The sequence below is a fragment of the Notamacropus eugenii genome, chromosome 5, assembly GCF_028372415.1.
Source record: "Notamacropus eugenii isolate mMacEug1 chromosome 5, mMacEug1.pri_v2, whole genome shotgun sequence".
Classification (NCBI taxonomy): Eukaryota; Metazoa; Chordata; class Mammalia; order Diprotodontia; family Macropodidae; genus Notamacropus; species Notamacropus eugenii.
The window spans coordinates 217296449-217317284 of NC_092876.1; the positions used below are offsets into that span (position 1 = coordinate 217296449).

Sequence of the window (20836 nt, forward strand, 5' to 3'; positions counted from 1 at the left end):
GTACGAAACTAAGAAAGTTACTAAATTATGTACATCCTCTGCCACAGTAATACCACTGGCAGTTCTATACTCTAAAGAGATAAAATGAAGAGGAAAAAAATTCATGTGCACAAAAATATTCATAGCAATTCCTTTTCAGGGTGATAAAGAAGTGGAAATTAAGGAGATGTTTATCAACTGGGGAATGACTGAACAAATTGTTTTATTAGAATATAATGGAACATCATTATATCATAAGAAATGATGAAAAGGATAGTTTCAGAGAAACTTGGGGAAACACATATGAATTGTTGCAAAAATAAGCAGAACAAAGAGAACAAATTATATAATAATAATAACAATATTTTAAAGACAAACAACTTTGAAAGACTTAAAAATTCTGATCAATGCGATGACCCCCCCTCCATGATTCCAAGAAATCAATGACCACAGCCTGACAAAGATGCAAAATAGGACATAGTTTTTTTTAAATGACCAATGTGGGAATGTGTTTTGCTTTACTTTGCACATTTCTGACAAGAATTTTTTTCAATGAGGGGAAGGAGATGGGAAGAGCAAATAAATCCTTAATTGAAAAAATAAAAATTAAATTAGAAAAAATGGCAAAGAAACTAATTGGAATGATTAATAGCTACTATAATGTATCAGTAAACAAAACTAATTCACAAATATCATTAGCATGTCACATAGCAAAAATAAAATCCATAAAGAAATGAAAAAAAAGGAAGACCATCAAAATAACTACCAAATGAATAAAATAGATGACAGCCAATCTTCCAAGAAACACTTTTTACAGAAATAATTAAGAATTATTTAATTAGTTAATAATCACAGAAATAATTAGAGTGATATTCATCACTCATTTGGGGTCATGCCAAATAATGTTATAATATTTCTTAAATTAATTTATAGATTTAATGATTTACCAATGAAACTATAAAGGAATACTTTGTAGAACAATGCAAAATGGTAGCAAAATTCATTTATGTAAAGGAAAGGACTATGATCTCCAGAGAAAAAATGGGAAAAAAGTAGTGCTGAAAAGGGAATAGCAATTCTAGACTTCAAACTATATTACAATGAAGTAATCATGAAAATGGTTTAGCATTTGTTAAAAATAGAAACATAAATGTGTAGACCAGATAAATAAGAATCAGAAACAAATTCTTTTAATATCCAAGTGGCTGATAAATCCAAAAATATGAACTACTTGGGGAAGGGTCTCTTATTCAACAAAAATTCTGGAAAAACTAGAAAGAAGTTGGGCAAATAGGTCAATATCAGCATTTGACAACATAGACCACCAGAAGGAAGTACCAGAGCCAGCTCAAACCAGCTCCTGCTAACTGGTTGTTAAATTTTTATTATAAGCATTTGCACCTCAGAAATTGGCAAATGCAACAAATCAGGGCTTGATTTATTATTTTGTGGATTGATTAGACTTAAGAAAGTAATGGAGAAAATGTTACTAATGCAGATTAAATTTAGAAGTGCATCATGTGTACATTTTTTCAGGGTCAATTATTTACCAACACATCCTGTACATCAGAATAAGTTCCAAAAGGATATATAGCCAAAATATAAAAACTCACATAATAACAAAAATCAGAAAAAATGTTAGGAAGTATCTTTCATAACTATTGCTAAGGGGAGATTTCTTAGCCAAACAAGGAACAGAGTGTCTAGTAAAAGAAAAAAATAAAGAATTTTGATTGCATGAAATGTAAATTTCTTTTCATGAGCAAAATCAGTGCAGTTGGATAAGGGAAACTATCAATTGGGAAAATTTTGTGTCTATCATCTTTAATATGAGGACATGAAAGGATATGAAAGATGTGTAAAGAAATAACAAAAATATATAAAAATAAAAAAATTACCCTATAGATAAGAGATATGAACATATGATTCTCAAAAGAAAAATTCTAATATAGTAATAGTCACATAAGATTTCTCCAAATCACTCTTAATAAGAGAAATGGAAATTAAAAGAAATCCAAGGTTTCACTTCATACTAAACAAATTTAGAAAGGTAACAAAATCAGTCAACACTGGAGGGAATGCAGAAAATCAGGCACATGAATACCCCAACAGCAGAGCTATGATATGTTCTAACAATTCTGGAAAACAATTTCAAATTATGCAAAAAAAGTCACTAAAGTATTTAAACTTTTTTTGCAGCAAGTTTTTCTTTTTTTAATTAATTTATTAATTTATTTTTAGTTTTAGACATTCATTTCCACAAGATTTTGAGTTCCAAATTTTCTCCCCATCTCTCTCTGCCATCCACGGCAAGGGAGTGTGCATTCTGATTACCTCTTCCCCCAAATCTGTCCTCCCTTTTCTTATCCCCATCCCCTCTATTTTCTTGTAGGGCAAAATAGATTTCTATATCCCATTGCCTGTATATCTTATTTCCCAAATGCACATAAAAACAATTTTTAACATTCATTTTTAAAACCTTGAGTTCCAACTTCTCTCCCTTCCTCCCTCCCCACTCATCCCCACTGAGAAGGCAAGAAATTTAATGTTATACATGTGTAGTTACGCAAAAGACTTCCATAAAAGTCATGTTGTGAAAGAGTAACTATATTTCCCTTCATCCTATTCTGCCCCCCATTTATTCTATTCTCTCTTTTGACCTTATCTCACCTCAAAATTGTTTACTTCTAATTACTCCCTCCTCCCATTTGCCCTCCTTTCTAACATTCCCCTCCTTCTCCCCTACTTTCCTGTAGTGTAAGACAGATTTTCATAGCAAATTAAGTGTGCATATTATTCCCTCCTTAAGTCAAATGTAATGAGAATAAGGTTCACTTTTTCCCTTTCATCTCCCCCCTCTTCCTCTCCATTGAAAAAGTTTTTTCGGGGAGGGAGGGGGGGAGTGGGGGGTAGGTGGGGGGGGATAAAATCGCAATTGTATGGCAGTGATTGTTAAACACTACAAAATAAAAAAAAAAAAAAAAAAAAGAAAAAGTTTTTTCTTGCCTCTTTTATGTGAGATAACTTGCCCCATTCTATTTCTCCCTTTCTCCTCCTCGTATATTCCTCTCTTACCCGTTATTTTTATATTTTTTTAGATATCATCCCTTCCTATTCAATTTACCCTGTGCCCTCTCTTTATATGGAAATAATCCCTTCAACTACCTAAATATGGAGAAAAGTCTCAAGAGTTACAAATATTATCTTTCCATGTAGAAATATAAACAGTTCAACTTTAGTAAGTCCCTCATAATTTCTCTTTTCTGTTAACCTTTTCATGCTTTTTCTAATTCTTGTGTTTGAAAGTCAAATTCTCTATTCAGCTCTGGTCTTCTCATCAAGAATGCTTGAAAGTCCTCTATTTCATTGAAAGACCATTTTTTCCCCTGAAGTATTACACTCACTTTTGCTGGGTAGGTGATTCTTAGTTTTAATCCTAGCTCCTCTGACCTCTGGAATATCATATTCCAAGCCCTGTGATCTCTTAATGTAGAAGCTGCCAGATCTTATGTTATCCTGATTGTATTTCCACAATACTCGAATTATTTCTTTCTGACTGCTTGCAATATTTTCTCCTTGATCTGGGAGCTTTGAAATTTGGCTACAATATTCCCAGGAGTTTTCCTTTGGGGATCTCTTTCAGGAGGCAATTGGATTCTTTCAATATCTATTTTACCTTCTGGTTCTAGAATGTGAGGACAGTTTTCCTTGATAATTTCTTGAAAGATGATGTCTAGGCTCTTTTTTTTATCATGGCTTCCAGGTAGTCCCATAATTTTTAAATTGTCTCTCCTATATCTATTTTTCAGGTCAGTTGTTTTTCCAGAGAGATAATTCACATTGTCTGCTACTTTTTCATTTCTTTGGTTTTGTCTTATAATTTCTTGATTTTTCATAAAGTTGTTACCTTCTATCTGCTCCATTCTAATCTTTAAGGAATTATTTTCTTCAGTGAGCTTTTGGACCTCCTTTTCTGTCTGGCCAGTTTTGCTTTTTAGGGAATTCTTTTCTTCATTGGCTTTTTGGATCACTTTTGTCATTTGGGTTAGTCTATTTTTTAAAGTTTTATTTTGTTCAGCATTTTTTGGGTCTCCTTTAGCAAGCAGTTGACTTGTTTTTCATAATTTCCTTGCATTGCTCTCAATTCTCTTCCCAATTTTTGCTCTGCTTCTCTTACTTGATTTTCAAAATCATTTTTGAGCTCTTCCATGGCCTGAGACCAATTCATATATTTCTTGGAGGCTTTGGATGGAGAAGCTTTGACTTAGTTGTCTTCTGTTTGCATGGTTTGATCATTTTGTCAACAAAGTAAGATTCTACAGTCTGATTCTTTTTCTGTTTTTTTTTGCTCATTTCCCTAGGCGTTTACTTGACTTTAGAGCTCTTTGTCAAGGTAGATCTCTGCTTCCAGTGGGGGTGGGGAGTATACTTCAGTCTCTTGATTTCTCCACAATCTGTGGGCCCAGAGCTCCAGAAACAGTGGCTGCAGCTGCCTCTGTTGCTGCTGTGGCTGCAGCAGGTTCCTCCACCCCCTCCCCCCTTTGCTGCCCTAGGGCTGGAGCTGGAACCCTCCATTTTCCCATACTGATCCCACAGGCTTTTTCCACCGTCCTTCCAATTTATCCTCAGCGTTTTGGGGTTGGGAAGTCTGGAAACCGTCATAGGTGTGAGAGATTCAGTCCTTCTATACCTACTCAGGTCCCATTTGTGCTGGCCATGGCCCACTCTGGACCATGCCCTGATAGACACTTCCTGGGGAAGTTCTAGGCTATCTCTGGCTTGATATTTGCTTCACTCCATCATTCTGTGGATTCTGCACTCCAGAATATGTTTAGAACCATTTTTTAAAGGTATTTGACTAGCTTTACGGGGAAAGGGCTAGCAAATCAGTGTTGTTTCTCTGCCATCTCGGCTCCACCCCCAGTACTCATACTTTTTGACCCAGATATCCTAGTAATAGGTTTATATACCAAGGAGATCAAAACCAGAATGGTAAGGCCCCATATCTACCAAAATAATCATAGGAGCACTTTTTGTGTTATCAAAGAACTGGAATTCTTACACAAAGATCATCTATTCAATAAGAAGTGCTGAGAAAACTGCAAAGTAGTTTGGGAAAGAGGTCCTTTCTATCATATTACATCATAGATGCATGGTTGAGCCAGCTCATACTGGCTCCTAAACCCATCAAAGGCAGAGTCCACTAAAAAGAGAATAATTAATTGTAGTACATGAACATAATGAAATGTTATTGTGTGATAGTAAACAATGAAGGGAAGGAATTCAGAAAATAATGGCCAAGTCATATGAATAGAAATGGAGTGAAGCAAGAAAAATCAGGTAAATAATATGTACCAAGACTTTTTAAAGTATAAAATGAAAACTGAAGCCAAACACTGTGAATTTATAATGACTACTCCTTCTGCTGGAGAAGAGATGAAGAAATTCATTACCCTCATTTCACTGGAGAGGTAGGAAATAATGGCTGTGGAAGGCTGCATACATTACCAATCATGGTGGTTGTTCATGTTGGTTTTATTAACTATTCTTCTTTGTCACAAAGCAAGGCTCAGGGAAGGAGGGGACACAACTTGAAATAATTATGTTTTTTTTTAAGTCATCAATATAACTTTTTTAGATTAATTTTTTTAAATGAAATTGTGAAACCATGAAGTAATTAACTTTGTTTTCCTTTCTTCCCTTTCTACATTAAATGAGTTTTTTTTAAAAACTGATCAAATAAATATTAGAACTTGGAAGATGTTTTGCCAAAAACAGATATGAAACATAGGCTATTTATGTCTAAGCTTATGAGAAAAGATTAACAAAATCTTAACAGAATGATAGGAAATATTAGGTTAGATAGTCAGATGGCAAGAGCAGCAGGTAATTGGGCTGTCCTCCATTTTAATTTATACCATTAAAATTGAGTCTAAAATTATGTATTTTACTTTGTTCTTCTTTCTACTTGACCTTGAATGGTTGGAAAAATGTTGGTAGAATAAAAGATAATCAATAGTGTTAATTTTGGTCCCCTAAGGGAAAAAAATGCATATAAGCCTTCCTTGAACTCGTTAATTCAGAAATAACAACCATACAGGAAGTCTTTTTCATGGTGCTCCCACATATTGGTCTGTTTAGATGGTACATAATGAATTACTTTTATTATTTTTTTATATAGTTCCCAGGTTTGTTTCAGCAAGTGTACTCTGAGGTATTTTATACTGTTGAGTTCTGTTAAATGGGACCTCCTCTTGCAGGATTGTATTTGTAATATATAGGAATATTAATGATTTATGTTGATTTTCTTTATTTCTTACTACTTAACTAAAATTATTCAATGTTTCAACTAACTTTTTACTTGAGTCTTTGGGGTTTTCCAAGCATGTCATCATATCATCTACAAAAGGAGGTTGACTTATTATCACATTCCCTATTTTGTTTCCTCCTTTTTCTTCTCTTATTGCTATTGTTAGGATTTCCAATAAAACAGTGAATAATATTGGTGACAGTGGACATTCTTGTTCCACATCTGATCTTACTGGGAAGGCAACTAGTTTATTTCCATTACAAATAATGCTTGCTGATGGTTTAAGACGAATGCTTTTTATTAATTTAAGGAAAAATCCATTTATACCTACGTTTCCAAGTGCTTTTAATAGAAATGAGTGTACTTTATCAAAAGTTTTTCCTAAATCTATTAATATGATCATATAATTTTAAGGTATTATTGACATAATCAATTATGTTAATAGTTTTCCTTCATAATTTCTTGAAAGATGATGTCTAGGCTCCTTTTATTATCATAGCTTTTAGACAGTCCAAAAATTCTTTATCTATGTTTCATGTCAGTTGTTTTTTCAATGAGATGTTTCACATTTTCTTTTACTTATTCATCCTTTTGATTTTGTTTGATTGTTTCATAACGTCTCATGTCATTAACTTCCACTTGCCCAATTCTAATTTTTAAGGATCTTTTTTTCCATACCTCCTTTTCCATTTGTACACTTCTACTTTTTAGGAAGCTTTCTTTAGTGAATTTTTGCACCTCTTTTCCCATTTCGTCAATTCTGCTTTTCAAGGTATTCTTTTCTTCATTGGATTTTTGTGCCTCTTTTACAATTTGGCCTATTCTGTTTTTTAAGGCGTTATTTTCCTCAGTAATTTTTTTTTTCCTTTACCAAGCTATTGGCTCTTTTTTCATGATTTTTTTGCATCACTCTCATTTCTTTTCCCAATTTTTCCTCCTCCTCTATTACTTGATTTTTAAAATCTTTTTTGAGCTCTTCCATGGACTGAGACCAATTCATATTTTTCTTAGAAATTTGGGTGCAGGAGCTTTGGCTTTGTTATCTTCTTCTGAGTCTGTGTTTTGATCTTCCTTGTGACCAGAGGAACTTTCTATAATCAGGATCTGTGTCTGTTGTTTGCTCATTTTCAGACTATTTCTTGACTTTTAACTCTATGCTAACGTGGGGTTTTACTTCCAGAGTAGAGAGGGCACTGTCCCAAGCTTCAGATATTTTGTGCAACAAATTTCAGAGATAATTCTGAGGACCATAAGTTTTCAGTTTTTCCAAGGTGGTGTGATCTAAGGAGAGGTGTATTTCCTACTCTCCTGGCCTGTGTTCTGGTCTATGAATGACTCAGAACTGTGTTAAGGGTCCCAGCTCCCCTACTGCCACAAGTTCTGGTGTGTTAGTACTCCTCTTCACCCTGGGACTGCAACCCCGATCCAAGTATGGGCAATGCAACAGAGTACTGTCCTCAGTGCCAGTAAAACGGTCCCCAATATGCTCCTTCTTTCCAGTTGTTTGACCCCCTTAGGATCTTTTGACTGAGAAGTCTGGAAATTGCCACTGCTGTCACTGATTGAGCAAGGCCTACTGATGATTTTCTGGGGTTTGGCCTGATCTAGACCATACCCCACTCTCACCCCATACAACAGACCTTTCCTGTAGTCCTTCTAAGTTGTCTTGGGCTAGAAAATTATTTCACCTCATTTATTTGTGGGTTCTGCTATTCCAGAACTTGTTTGGGGACATTATTTAAAGTTGTTTGGAGGCATTTGGGGGAGAATTTAGGAGAGTTCCTCCCTTTCTTTTACCATTTTGGCTCCATTCAAGATTAAACATTCCACTTGTCCTCAGAATATAGAATCATGAACAACAGACATAAGTTGCAAAGATGTAAATTGTGGTTTAATATAAGGAAAAACATAATAATAATTAGAGTTGTGAACAAATAGGGTAGGCTACCTAGAGAGGTACTGGGTTCCCCTCATGGGAGATCTTCAGGCAGAGGCTAGATGACCACTTGTTGGGTATATTATAGTACAGATTCCTTTTACATATGGAAATAAACTGTATAATATGAAGAAATATTTTTTAAAAAGTCCTCACACATGTATACAGTGCTTTAAGACCTACAAAGTGTTCCCTTCAAAATGACCATATAAAATACATTGTACAAGTACTATCCCCATTTACCAATGACTTTCCATTCTACAGTTCTGTTATTCTGTGATTTCCAGGGTCACACAGCTTAGAAATAACTTGCCAAAGAACACACTGCAATGTCATAGTCAGGATTAGAACCTAAGTCTCCTGAATTCCAGACCAGTGCTCTTGCTATACTCCAGTGTCATGTTCTATTTTGTTTGCATCCCAATTTTAACAAAAATAACTTCAAATTTCATTAATTGGGTCAAGCAAATACAAATTCAAAGGAATATCATTAGAAACAAAGAAGCTCCATATGTTTTATTCAAGATAGAAATATGCTATTACTTCTTTGTCTATAGAATAATTTGAAGGTATCAAAAACCTTTGGTTTATTACCCTTCTATTATTCTCAAAAACATTTTTATAATTGAAGGCAAATTAAAACATTCAATAATACTAATGGGAATTTCACTGTCCTCTTACAAGGTGCCCTAGTTTCTACGAAGCATATCATTTTCCTGGTAAGTAGCAGGACAGTAGGATTTTTTTTTGTCCCTCAGGAAGAAGGAATGCTTTTCCCTAAACTGCCACTATGGGGCCTTACATTCTATGGACCAGAAATTGGAGAAGAGAAAGGAAAAGCTGAAAAGTTTTCTACAAGAGGAGGAAAGGGGGCTCTACTCCTTGGCATTATAAATATTAACACCTCTGCCCCATAAATGCCCAAATATTCAGTTGCAGAAGGAGGATATGTGAAAAATTGCCACTTATTGAATTCACAGACTCTCTTGGCACCTGTATAAATCAGTTTTGTATGTATAGACAGACAGGCAAAAACTTCTGAATATAGAGTATTTCAGAGAAGTAGTTAAACATGAAGAAAGGCATATCTGAACCCCTGTAGGTTTGAAATCACCCTTCCTCTTTCCTGGACAAAATAAGATTTCACCAATATGCTATCAAAGAGTCTGTCCTCATCTGTATTAATGTTGATACATTTTGATGGGAGAGTCATCCTGTGTCTCTATCTAAATGTTCCACTTCCCCATATAAAATAGACAAGGAAGGATACTCAAGTCCATTTCCTCATTAATGCTTTACAACTGTTTCTATAATCACATAGCTTTAGAGACAGTTTGAATTCACACACTATTTGATTACAAACTGTGAAGAAAAAAAAGATGGCACATATTAGGCTGAGAACAAATTTCTTCTTTTAAATTATACCATTCAGCTACAAACATGTTTGCCCATAAATTTTCAGGAATAGCTTAAATCCTTTGGTAAATAGAGAATAACTTTGATATTTACTTCTAAATGCTTTGACAATCTGCCATATTAAATTGAGGTGTAAGATTAGTGCTTTCCCAAAGAGAAAGTGCAAGTGGCAAATGTCTATAAAATGCTTTTAAAATCAAAGAACATTAAGCACCACATATTGCTATAAATAAATGTAACAGCAGGAACAGGAGAACTTTATGGCACTCAGGGAATTTTTATATATTACTTGCATGTATTAATTAGATGCCATTTTGGTGACATTAAAACAATTTAAACCCATGAAATAGCATAACATTCATTCAATTGCACATTTTGAAACAAATGTGCTACAAATGGTGAGCATATCCACTTTTGTCTCCCATGTTCACTTTAGAAGCCCCATATTGCAACAACTCCTTCCAATGACCATGATTATGCAAATCCTATGTCATTGTTTTGTTACATGGAGAATAAAAACAAAAAGTATATTTAAAGATAATGATGCATAAATATACAAGATATTATTACTTTCAGAGTATTTGTGGTTTTAAATTGCCTCCAAACCAGCATGCCTAACTCTATAGGCAAGCATTCAGCCTCATCAATGTTAATGGGATATTATATCTTAGTTTAATTCAACAAATCTATGTTGAGTTCATACAAGGTATAAAGCATTGTGGACAGGGACTGGTAGGAACACAAAGACAAATTATGATCATGGTCTTCAAGGAATTTACATTCTAATGGTAAAATAAGGCAAGTATGCAAATGCCTATAATACAAACCAGTGAGTGAGTGTGATATAACAGAAAGACGTTGAAGTTGAGAGCAAAATATCTTACAGGAAGACTTAGCAAAGGAAACTATGAAGGAAGACACAGGTAGGATGAGAGAGCAATGTCATGAAAACCTAGAGAAGAGAGTATATATAGGAGAGAAAGGCGATAAACAATGTCAAATGATGCAGAGACCTCAAAAGGATAAGGATTGAGAAAAGGGCATTAGATCTGACAATAAAGGGGTGACTGGTATCTTTGGAGAGGGCAGTTCAGTGAGGTCAGAAGCCATATTGCAGAATGTCTACAAGCATGTGAGAGGAGGAGAGTGAAGGCAATTAGTACAGACAGCTTCTTCAATCAGGTTACCTGAGAAGGGGGAAAGAGACATAGGAAACATATCAGGAATGGTCATATCAAGTGAGAATTTTTAAAATAAAAGCCATGAGTGTATTTGTAGGCAGCAGAAAAGAAGTCAGTAGGTGGGAAGAAGCTGAATATTAGATGTTGGAAGAATCTGCTGGAGAAGACAGGAAGGTATTGGTCCAAAGGTACATGTAGAATGATTGGCCTTAACAAAGAGAAAGGCCACTTCTTCATCCAAGAAAAAGGTTATGGTGGGTGAAAGTGTCTGATTAAGGTAAGTTGAGAAGGAAGGGAGTTTCAGCTGAAGCTTTCAATTTTTTTTCAGTGAAGTATGAAGTAAGCTAGATGATGGGGAGGGAGACCCATGAGAAAAAAGGTTTGGAACAGCCACCATGGAGAATGAGATATCTAACCAATTTGTTGTTCATCTGGGGTTTTCTTGGCAAGATACTAGAGTGGCACGCCATTTTTTTCCTCTATCTAATCAATTAAGGAGGTGTAAAAGACCTGTCTTGCTGCAGTGGGTTCCTAGTTAAAATTCAATAATATAAATTGGTAGTAGACCCAGTTAGTACATTTTTGTGATTTTCTCCAGTTCCTTCAGGAAAGGAAAGGGGAAAGGTAGAAAACTGCCTATGTCCATTATATCAGCCAAGACAGATACCACGGAGAGTAGCTAAAATGTAAGAAGAGTAGTAGGTGAGACATACAGTTTACAAGAGAGAAGCCATTCTGAGCCTGTGGTCTCCAATATCTATAAACCTATCTGCAAAATACAGATAAAAAGCAAGCTAAATTTGAGATTGTCATACAAAGATCTAATGAGATAACAGTGATATAGGATGTAGCATAGTTCCTGGCACAGAGTAATATACAAAGTAGTTCTATTTGTAGTATATCCAATGAACACTTTTTTTACTGTGTGTAAATGCCTATTCACTAATGATTCACTATTAACAAGGAAAAAAATCAGACAGAGGACAAACACAACCTGTGAATAAGTTGCAGCTCCTCTCCTCTCCTCTCTCCTTCCCTCCCCTGTCTCCCCTCCCCTCTCCTCCCCTTCTCTCCTCTCCACTCCTCTGATGTTCTAGTCAGGGGAAGCTACACTCCACGGACAAAAACTGCCTTTTTTTCCTTTGGGTTTGCTGGCTACATTTCTTGCTCAAAGACCAAGCCTTAAACCCAATTCACTCTGGAGCTCATAGACTGGACAACAAGTCCCCACCCACCTAACACAGAGTGAATGTAATTACTAAATAATAATTGTTTCTCTTTTACCCAGGAATCCTGAGGGTCTTCCCTTCCCAGTTTAATTTTTTTATATATTAAAGGGGCCATCCCTTGAAGAACTATTTAAAGAAGCCTATTCATTGAATGGGTGTATCTCATTCAAAATGAGAATGTAATAAGCCCTCAACCTGAAAGGGCCAGGGTCTTACTTTGTATTCTAGACCATCTCCAGTCTTCCTGATGATTATCAGGCCATTGGACTCAGATGGCTCAGGAGAAGAAAGTGAGGTTGGTGACCTTTCACAGCCCTCCCTTACTCAAATCAAAGTCAGTTGCAAGTCATATCATCATCCTCATGTTATGGTCCTCTTCGAGAATGAAGGACAAACACAACAATAAGACAGAAAGAGAAAATTGATGAGGAGTGTAGGGAACAGAAAACAAGCATAGCAGGCAAGATGCAGTAGTGATGGGAGATTTCAATTATCTAAACATTTGTTTTAATTCTTTCTCTCTGCCAAAATCAAATAGCTAATGATTTCTTGATTTGCCTCAAAAACAGTTTTAAAGTAGGTAGAACAATAAACAAGAAAAAATTCTTTTCTAGAACTGTCTCAGCATTTAAGAGGAACTAGCTGCTGAGGTGGAAGTGATAGGAACCTTGAAAAAAGTGAACATTCCAACTTACAGCTTGTAATAGAGGAGGGAAAAAAGACTTGGGAATAATATGGCAGGCAAATTAAATTTGAAAAGAATAGATTTTGAAAGAGTTCAACAAAGATACAAGGAACCCATGGACAAAGATTCAACAAGAGAAGCAAGACCAGGATGGATAGGAAGCTCTCAAGAATGGGATTCTATAGACACAAAGAGAAACAATTCTGCTGGGGAGGAAAAAAGGGTAGTTGTTTAAAGAGATCAAAATGGATCCATGGGAATTCAGCAAGTGACTTAGATTCCTCAAAAAAAAATGTTCTGAAGATAGAAACAAGGACAGATTGTACTTTGGATCAAAGTGCTATAGACTTTGGTCTTGTTATAATTGGATGTCATCAGAATTTTTAAAAAAAACACATTCAAATTTAGTATCATATTGTTAGCCACTATTTTTTATGGATACCTAATATATCTTAAATTACAGCAAGATGAATTTTTAAAATGGCTTTAGACACTGATTTCATAATAAACTTGATTGTTCCCTTGCTCTAAAGAAAAGAATAGGGTCTGTTGTAAATAGCAAGATGAAAGGAGTAAAAGCCAGGATCAGAGACAGTAAGGTGGCTGTTCATTCTTTTGTATCCTGGTGGTGATGAAATAAACAAATGCTTGTACAATATGTATTACTGTTGCTGCTTGTTAAATAGAAGATAAAAATAGGAAAGGAGAAAAGACTTACTGGTTGGGGGTCACAGCAAGTTAAAACAGTGGAACTTTTAATTTCTGGGTGGTGGCATGTTTTTCTTAAGAATGGCAACTAAAGAGTTGTGTAAAGGCTTCAGGGTTTGGCCATATGCTGTCTCCAGTTCTTTTCTAGTTTTGGCCAGCTATGAGCATGGAGTCATCAGTCTGGGGGAAGGGCACCCCAGAACAGCTGCAGACTCTTAGATCTTCCAATGATCACATTCAGTGTCTCATAGACATAAACTATCAGTTGCCCAACCCAGTACACAAGCCCACACAGCTGTCCCTTACACTCCTTCATCAGAACATTCCTAAAGAACATAAAGTTAAATCTCATCTACTATTAAGATAGCCTCCAAATATCTAGATAGATAGTATGTTTCTGACTATGACTACAGAGTTAGCATGTGTCAGAGATATGAGTAACTGTTAAGTTCCCCATAGATGTCTGTATACCTATTTGGGGGCCATTTTCTCCTTTTTTGTCTTCCTCTGGTACCTGCTTCTTACAATAACTAAATCCATGAAAATGTCTAATTGCTTCAGGGTTTTTATATTTCCTGGTTTGATAAGCACTAAATTCTGCAATAATTCAAATTACTATTGATTTACTGTTTCCTAAAGAAATACTAAATTATATTTGTTATAACGAAATATTAAAGGGGTTGGAGAATCACAAATTTTTGTAGGACTTCCCACACCCTTTTAAAAATTTAACTTTTTACAATCAAAGATACAATAAAAGCTATCCTTCATATTGTGCTATAAAGTTTGCAAAACATTTTACACATATTATCTCATTTCATCCTCGTGACAATCCTATAATGTAGATGCCACTATTATCCCCAGCTTACAAATGAAGAAACTGAAGTGAAGAGAGGCTAGGTGACTTTCCCATGGTCACACACTGATAAGTATTTGAGGGAGGATTTGAACTCAGGTCTTCTTGACTCCAAGAATCTAGCATTTCATCCCCTACTGTTTGATATTATACAATAGTACAATAGCTCTCAATTAGGAGCTGAATATTCTGTTGAAAATGCTCCCTTATTTGCACAGCATGACTGTAAAAGAGCAATGGAAGGAGAAGACAGGTCTTCCTCTAACCAGCTATTTGACCTAGGAAGAGACACTTCAAATTCCCTGAGCCTTATTCAGCCTTCATTTGAAAAATTGAAACACTATTAATTTTGTTATTTACCTCATGGAATCATTATGAAGATTAAATAAAAAAAATCTCAGAATCAGCGTTGGATGATTCCTGAGAGGCCATTTGAGAATTGGAAGGGAGCCAAGAGGTCATCTCATCCAACTTATAGTCTGAACAAGAACCTTGTCTACAACATACTTGTAAGTGACCATCCAGCTTTCAGTTGAAGGTCTCCAGTGCAGGGGAATCCACTCACCGTCTCCTGAGGAAGCCCAAATTGGGAATAATTTTAATTGTTAGGAAGTTTCCTGTATATCGCATCTTTATTTGCCTCTTTGCATATATACTATATCCAGATTTTGAGGGATTTTCTATTCAAATCTTAGATAAATAGCAGCATTCAATTGGTTCTTCTCCTTGCCATAGTCACAATCACATTGAAATGTCTTGGGTTCTCATTTTTTACAAAGATTTATAAACTAATAAAAGCTGATTTTAGTACTCATTTCATTTTTTCTTAAATTTATATTGCATCTTTCTTGCAAACATGTCATTTTCTTAAAAAATGGCTTGAGGACTGAATATCAGGAGAAAGACAAATACTGATTCCTTATTTAAGAAACAGTCGTACCAAGTAAATCCTTATGAAATACTGAAAGGATCATTTTGATTTGATGTAAGCAATGAACATAAACAGAACGAAAATAGAGCTCAAATTCATAAGTGTATGTAAATTGCTATTTATTACCAACTAGTAATAGTGAATCCTAAGTTTGCACATTACTTCCAAAAGATGTTTTAGCAGATGAATTGTGACAGATGAATCTAAACACATTAGTTCTAGGTTTCTAGTTCAAAAATCTATTGTTAATTGCAACATTAACACTTTGGTGCAGCTATTTCGGGTGATTAGAAATTTAGTGGCACTTGAGCACACCAGCCGACACTTTCAAGACCCAAAGAGTCTGGCACCTGAGAACACTACAGGGTGGGAGAGGTCAGAGTTATTCATGAGAGGCTTGGGCTTTTTTTTTTTTTAATTCTTCAGTGTATATGAAATAAGATTTAGTTTCAATAAGTCAGATCCAAGAAAACTGAAACACCACTGCCTGGTAGATTTAGTGTATGGGACAATTGGCATATGTCAGGTCATGTTACTAAATAATAGACAGGATTTGTTAGCAAAATAATAAAAGATTTGTAGCTCAGCAAAGAGTAGAGTAAATGTTTAGGGAATACATTTTCCATGAGGAAGTTTGTCAAATCTTGACATGTGAAGAACTATAATACCTGTTTTAAATATCAAATCAGTTGTGCAAAGAAGATGAGTTTCTCAAAGCCTTGTTAACTTGTAGCTATACTCTAATGCTTTGAAGGGTAACATGTCATTAATATAAAATATTATGATTAATATTAATAACATAGATAACATATTATTTGCCATACAGAACATAAAATTGGATATGTTTGGTTAAAGTCCCCCAAATTAATTTGAACCATGAGGGGGAAAAATCTTTCTTCTTCTAGCTATTTGTTTAGAACTTTTTAATAAGTACTTGTAATGGGACTGTGGTAGCATTACTACGTATTTACGTGGTAGTTAAAATTTCAAAGTCTCCAGTGATTGGTAATTAAACTTTTCTTCATACCAGTACAAAGAAATAGTTGGTTTTGTTTCCCCTGTTTTTATAGACTAGGAAACAAGTTACAAAACATGTCTTTACAAGGTACTATTTTTCAAACATATTGTGTTTTAGAATTTGGGGGAGGGGGTGGCTAAGTTCCATGATATTTCTTTATATGGTGGCTGGTGAACTGATAGTTGATGTTCACATGGAGACAGGTTTGGACTCAGTTTAAGGGGAAATTTTCCAATAATTGTAGCCATTCAAAATTGGAGGAGAAAATGATTATATGGAGGTGAGTGAAAGGTCTTTGCTTCCTTCCCATTTATATACTAATACGCTAGCATCCTGTCTCAAAAGTTGTGAAGTCAGTCGGCACATCTCTCTGGCAGAAAACCATTAAGGGATGTTGCTTTAAACACTGGCTTCCTGATTACATTTGAACTGTATTTCTTTAATCTGGATATTATAACATATGCCTAATCCCCATTCCTCTAAAGCAATGGCAAGATATCTATCAAGTATCTTAATTATCTTCTCTTAACACCTCATCTTAAACACTACACCATGAAACAAACACAGCTTGTATTTGATAGAAGACACAGGTTCTTAAAGGCAGAGATGAGGAGCAGCAAGTGCATTCTAGGTATAGGGGACGGACTAGACAAATGCAGAAAGGGGACGTCATTGAGTTCAGTTCAATGCAGTGAACCTTTATGAAGCTCTTACAGATGTGCCAGGCAGTGTGCTAAGCCCTGGGGATACAGAGGAGTCCACCGTCTAATGGAGGAAACAACACGCGAAAACACAACTATCCCTTTCACGTCACTGAGGTTAGGGGGGCCATGCGCCCCCCACTTCCCAAGCCCATCTGGAAAATAGGAGTCAAATTTTTTGCCTTCCCTTCACACCAGAGAAGAACTCTGAATTATTATAGTACTAAAGATAAAATATGCTGATATTATTCAATACTATACATATATTTTATGCATCTCTGAGTTTCTAAACTTTTCTTGTGTCATCTGCTGGGCTTTGCATGTCATCCGTGGCTTCTGCAAAACTCCCCCAAATGTCCCATTTTATTTCTTATGCTGACCCACAATACACTGAGACCACAATAGGAAAGGTCACAGTGTGGCAGGGATAACTGTATATCCAGAGCAAGCTATGTGCACAGGCAGCTAGATGGTACAGTAGATAAAGTGACAGGCCTCAAGTCAGGAAGAATTGAGTTCTAATCTGGCTTCAGACATTTACTGTCTGTGTGCAAAGACGCTGGAGTGGTTTGCTAGTTCCTTCCCAGGGTCATTTGACAGATGAAAAAACTGAGGCATGTAACAGGGTTAAGTGACTGGCCCAGGGTCACATAGCTAGTAAGCAACAGGAACTGGATTTGAACTCAGGAATAGGAATCTCGCTGACTCCAGGCCCAGTGCTCTGTCCACTGTACCACTAGCTACCCCTGAGAAATACTAGGGAACCACTGTAAGTTTTTCATTAAAATGATGACCTGGTTAGGTCTATACCTTAGGAAGAGTATTTAGGCATTTGGGCAGAGATAAATTAGAAAAGGAACAGGCAGGAATCCGAGACACCAATTAGGAGGTTAAGGCAGTAGTGCAGGCAAGCGGTCCCCAGGGCCTTAATTAAACTGGTTATTATGTGTGAAGAGAGTGGGAGGGGATAGACTGGACATAGGTTGTGGAAGGATAATTCTTGGCAATTTATGGGATATGCAGTGCAGGAGACAGGAAGGAACAAACGATTACTCCTAGATGATGAACTGTAGTGACCAGAAGAATGGTGGGACTACCTACCAATAAGGATATTGGGAGTAGAGGTAGGTTTAGGAAAGAAGAAAATTAATTGCTTTTTAGACTCATTGACTTTGAATTGCAAATGGGACATCTAGCAGATGTCCAGCAGACAATTCGATATATGGGACTAGAATTCATGAGAGAGAATGCTGCTAGATACATAAACATGAGAATTATAAGAGAACCCACAGAAGCAGGTATCACTGAGGGAGATTAATTAGAGAGAAAATGACCCACGACAGAATCTTGGGGTATATGCTTACACTTAAGGAATAGAAAATTAATGATTAGCCCCAACAGTGACTAATAAAGGGTAGCCAGATAGGTAAGAGAATGAGGACAAGTGCCATTGAAGTCAAGGGATGATTAGTTTAAATGTCAAAATTTGTTGAAAGTTTTCAGACCGAGGACTGAGAAAAGGTCAGACTAACTAGATTACTCTTTCTAGGAGTTTAACAGTGAAAGTGATAGATAAGGGATAATAATATGAGAGGATCAAAGGAATAAGAGAAGTTGTTGGTTTTTTAAGGCCAGGTGAGACCTGAGATTTTTTTATGATAGCAGGACAAAGGCCTTCAGATTGGGAGAGACTGCCTGTTTATCTAAAAGATAAGGGATGGAGGGAAGGGAATGATCACTGGGGCAAGTTTCTTAATAAATTGAAAGGAAATGGGATCAAAGGCACAAATAGATGAATTAGCTTTGTCAAGAACTTCCAAATTCATTTTTAGAGACTAAAGTAAGGGTTAAAATGCAAAGAGTATTTGATGTGTGGAATAATGGAGAGGAGGAGCTCTTTACAAATGGGATCAGCTTTCTCAATGGAAGCAAAAACTTTTCTTTTATTGAGGGGTTTGGTTAGAAATAGTACTGCTCCTCAGCACCTTCTTCCTTATTGCCTGCTTCACTACAACTCCAATCTTAATTTGTCATGGTTCTTATCAATACCTATGATACCTGGAACATTTACTTAAGCATTTTATTTTTTAATAATGTTTTATTACAACTTGACAATCAACAAACATGAACATTTTCCTGCACAAAGAACAGAAAAAAATTGCATATGATCAAGCAATGCTTTTAATGAGGTATAGAAATTAATCCAACTATTTGCTTAAATTTTAAGAGAATGAACATCAGCTTTTACTCAGAGAACTTATCTAGTGACAATTTATATTTGTTTTTAAGGACCGTGATAGATCCACTGTAATATGCCCTTGTTAATCACATGTGGAATATTACATTCACTTCTGGGTGCTACATCTTAGGAAGGATATTGATAAGCTGGTGAGTGTCCAGAGGATGACAACTGGGATGGTAGAGTCTCTGGTTACTTTCATATTATATTGAAGGAACTAGGAATCTTTAACCTAGAGAAGACTTACAGGAAATGTGATAGCTGTCTCAGTATTTAAAAGGCTTCCATGTGAAAGAGGGATTGAACTTGTCTGGATGGCCTGAGAGGGAAGAACTAGAAGTGATGAGTAGAAATTATGCTAAGATAAATTTTGACTTGCCATAGGGAAACACCACTCAACAATCAGAACATCCAGTAGTGGAATGATCTGTCTTCAAAAGTAGTGTATTAATCCTCACTTAAGAACTTCAGCAAAAGTTAGAAGATCATATAAAGGTATTTTTTGTAGAGGTATTTATTGCTCAGATATTGACTAGATTGGATGGCCTCTAAGGTCACTTCTCTGAGATTCTCTCATTTTCTGATTAGATGCATAATGCTTATTTTAATGAATTCATGATCACTCAGGTATTTCTTCTAAGGCAGATCATAATGTATCCATGCCATTTTATGCTGTCTTTCTTATTCATCTTTCCCAAAATGCTCCATAAAAGATCAACTCAACATGCTTGTAGACATTCCTAAGGTTCTCAGTCTTTGTGTGCCATAAACCCCTCTGACAGTCTGGTGTTGATATACCAGGTAATGGTCCTTGTAGATAAATGGGCAGTCTATTCAAATCTATTGGCATCTTTCCTGCTATCTACAAAAAAAAAGATCAGGTATCAGCTGGCCTTAAAAACATAATAATAAAAAAAGAAAAAACTTCTCTTGATCCTTCAAGCTCCTCCAAGTGTCATCCCATTTCAATTGTTATCACTGCTAAACTTCTAGAAAGAGTATCAATATAGTCCCTTGCAATCTAGCTTTCCATAGCCCCACTCTACTGAAACAGCTTTCTTAAAGATTGCCAGTGACCTCTTAACCACAAAATCTGATGACCTTTTCTCAATCCTAGTCTCCATGATCTTTCAACAATTTTTGACATTTAACTATTTACCTTCTTCCTTGAAATCCATGACACTTCTCTTTCCTAGTTCTGGACTTGAACCCTTTCTCATAATAATGGTTTAAAGGCATAACATAAAATACAAATGATTACAAAGGAAACCAGTTATTTAAAATAGTTATCTGAATATTTTTTAAAACCCAAATTTACAAGTCCAAGGTTAAGCATGCTACTCTAAATCTTTTGGTTTTTCATAGATCTTAATAAAATATTAAGGCTATTCATCTACTATCCTTTGTTCCTTCTACTTATCAACTTACCTCCTTTTCGAGTTACTTTCTGCTTCCTCATATAAATTATAGTTCATTACATAATGGTATATCTTGCATCCACCTGTTTCCCTTTAGGACAGTGATTATTTTGTCTTTCGGTGATAACTATATAACTCAGAAGCAGTAAGGGCTTTCTCCCCTCTGCCAAGGTGTGACCTCCTTGACAAAGTAGGTCCTTACTGCCTCATAGTCATGGCCTCTTGTTCT

At 35.7% G+C, this 20836-nt stretch overlaps 1 protein-coding gene across 5 annotated transcripts in view; it reads right to left on the reverse strand.

Annotated features, from left to right (window-relative positions):
* Positions 1–20836, reverse strand: part of CCDC148 (coiled-coil domain containing 148) — a 300035-nt gene that overhangs the window by 159250 nt on the left and 119949 nt on the right. The gene's annotated exons all lie outside the window — the stretch shown is intronic.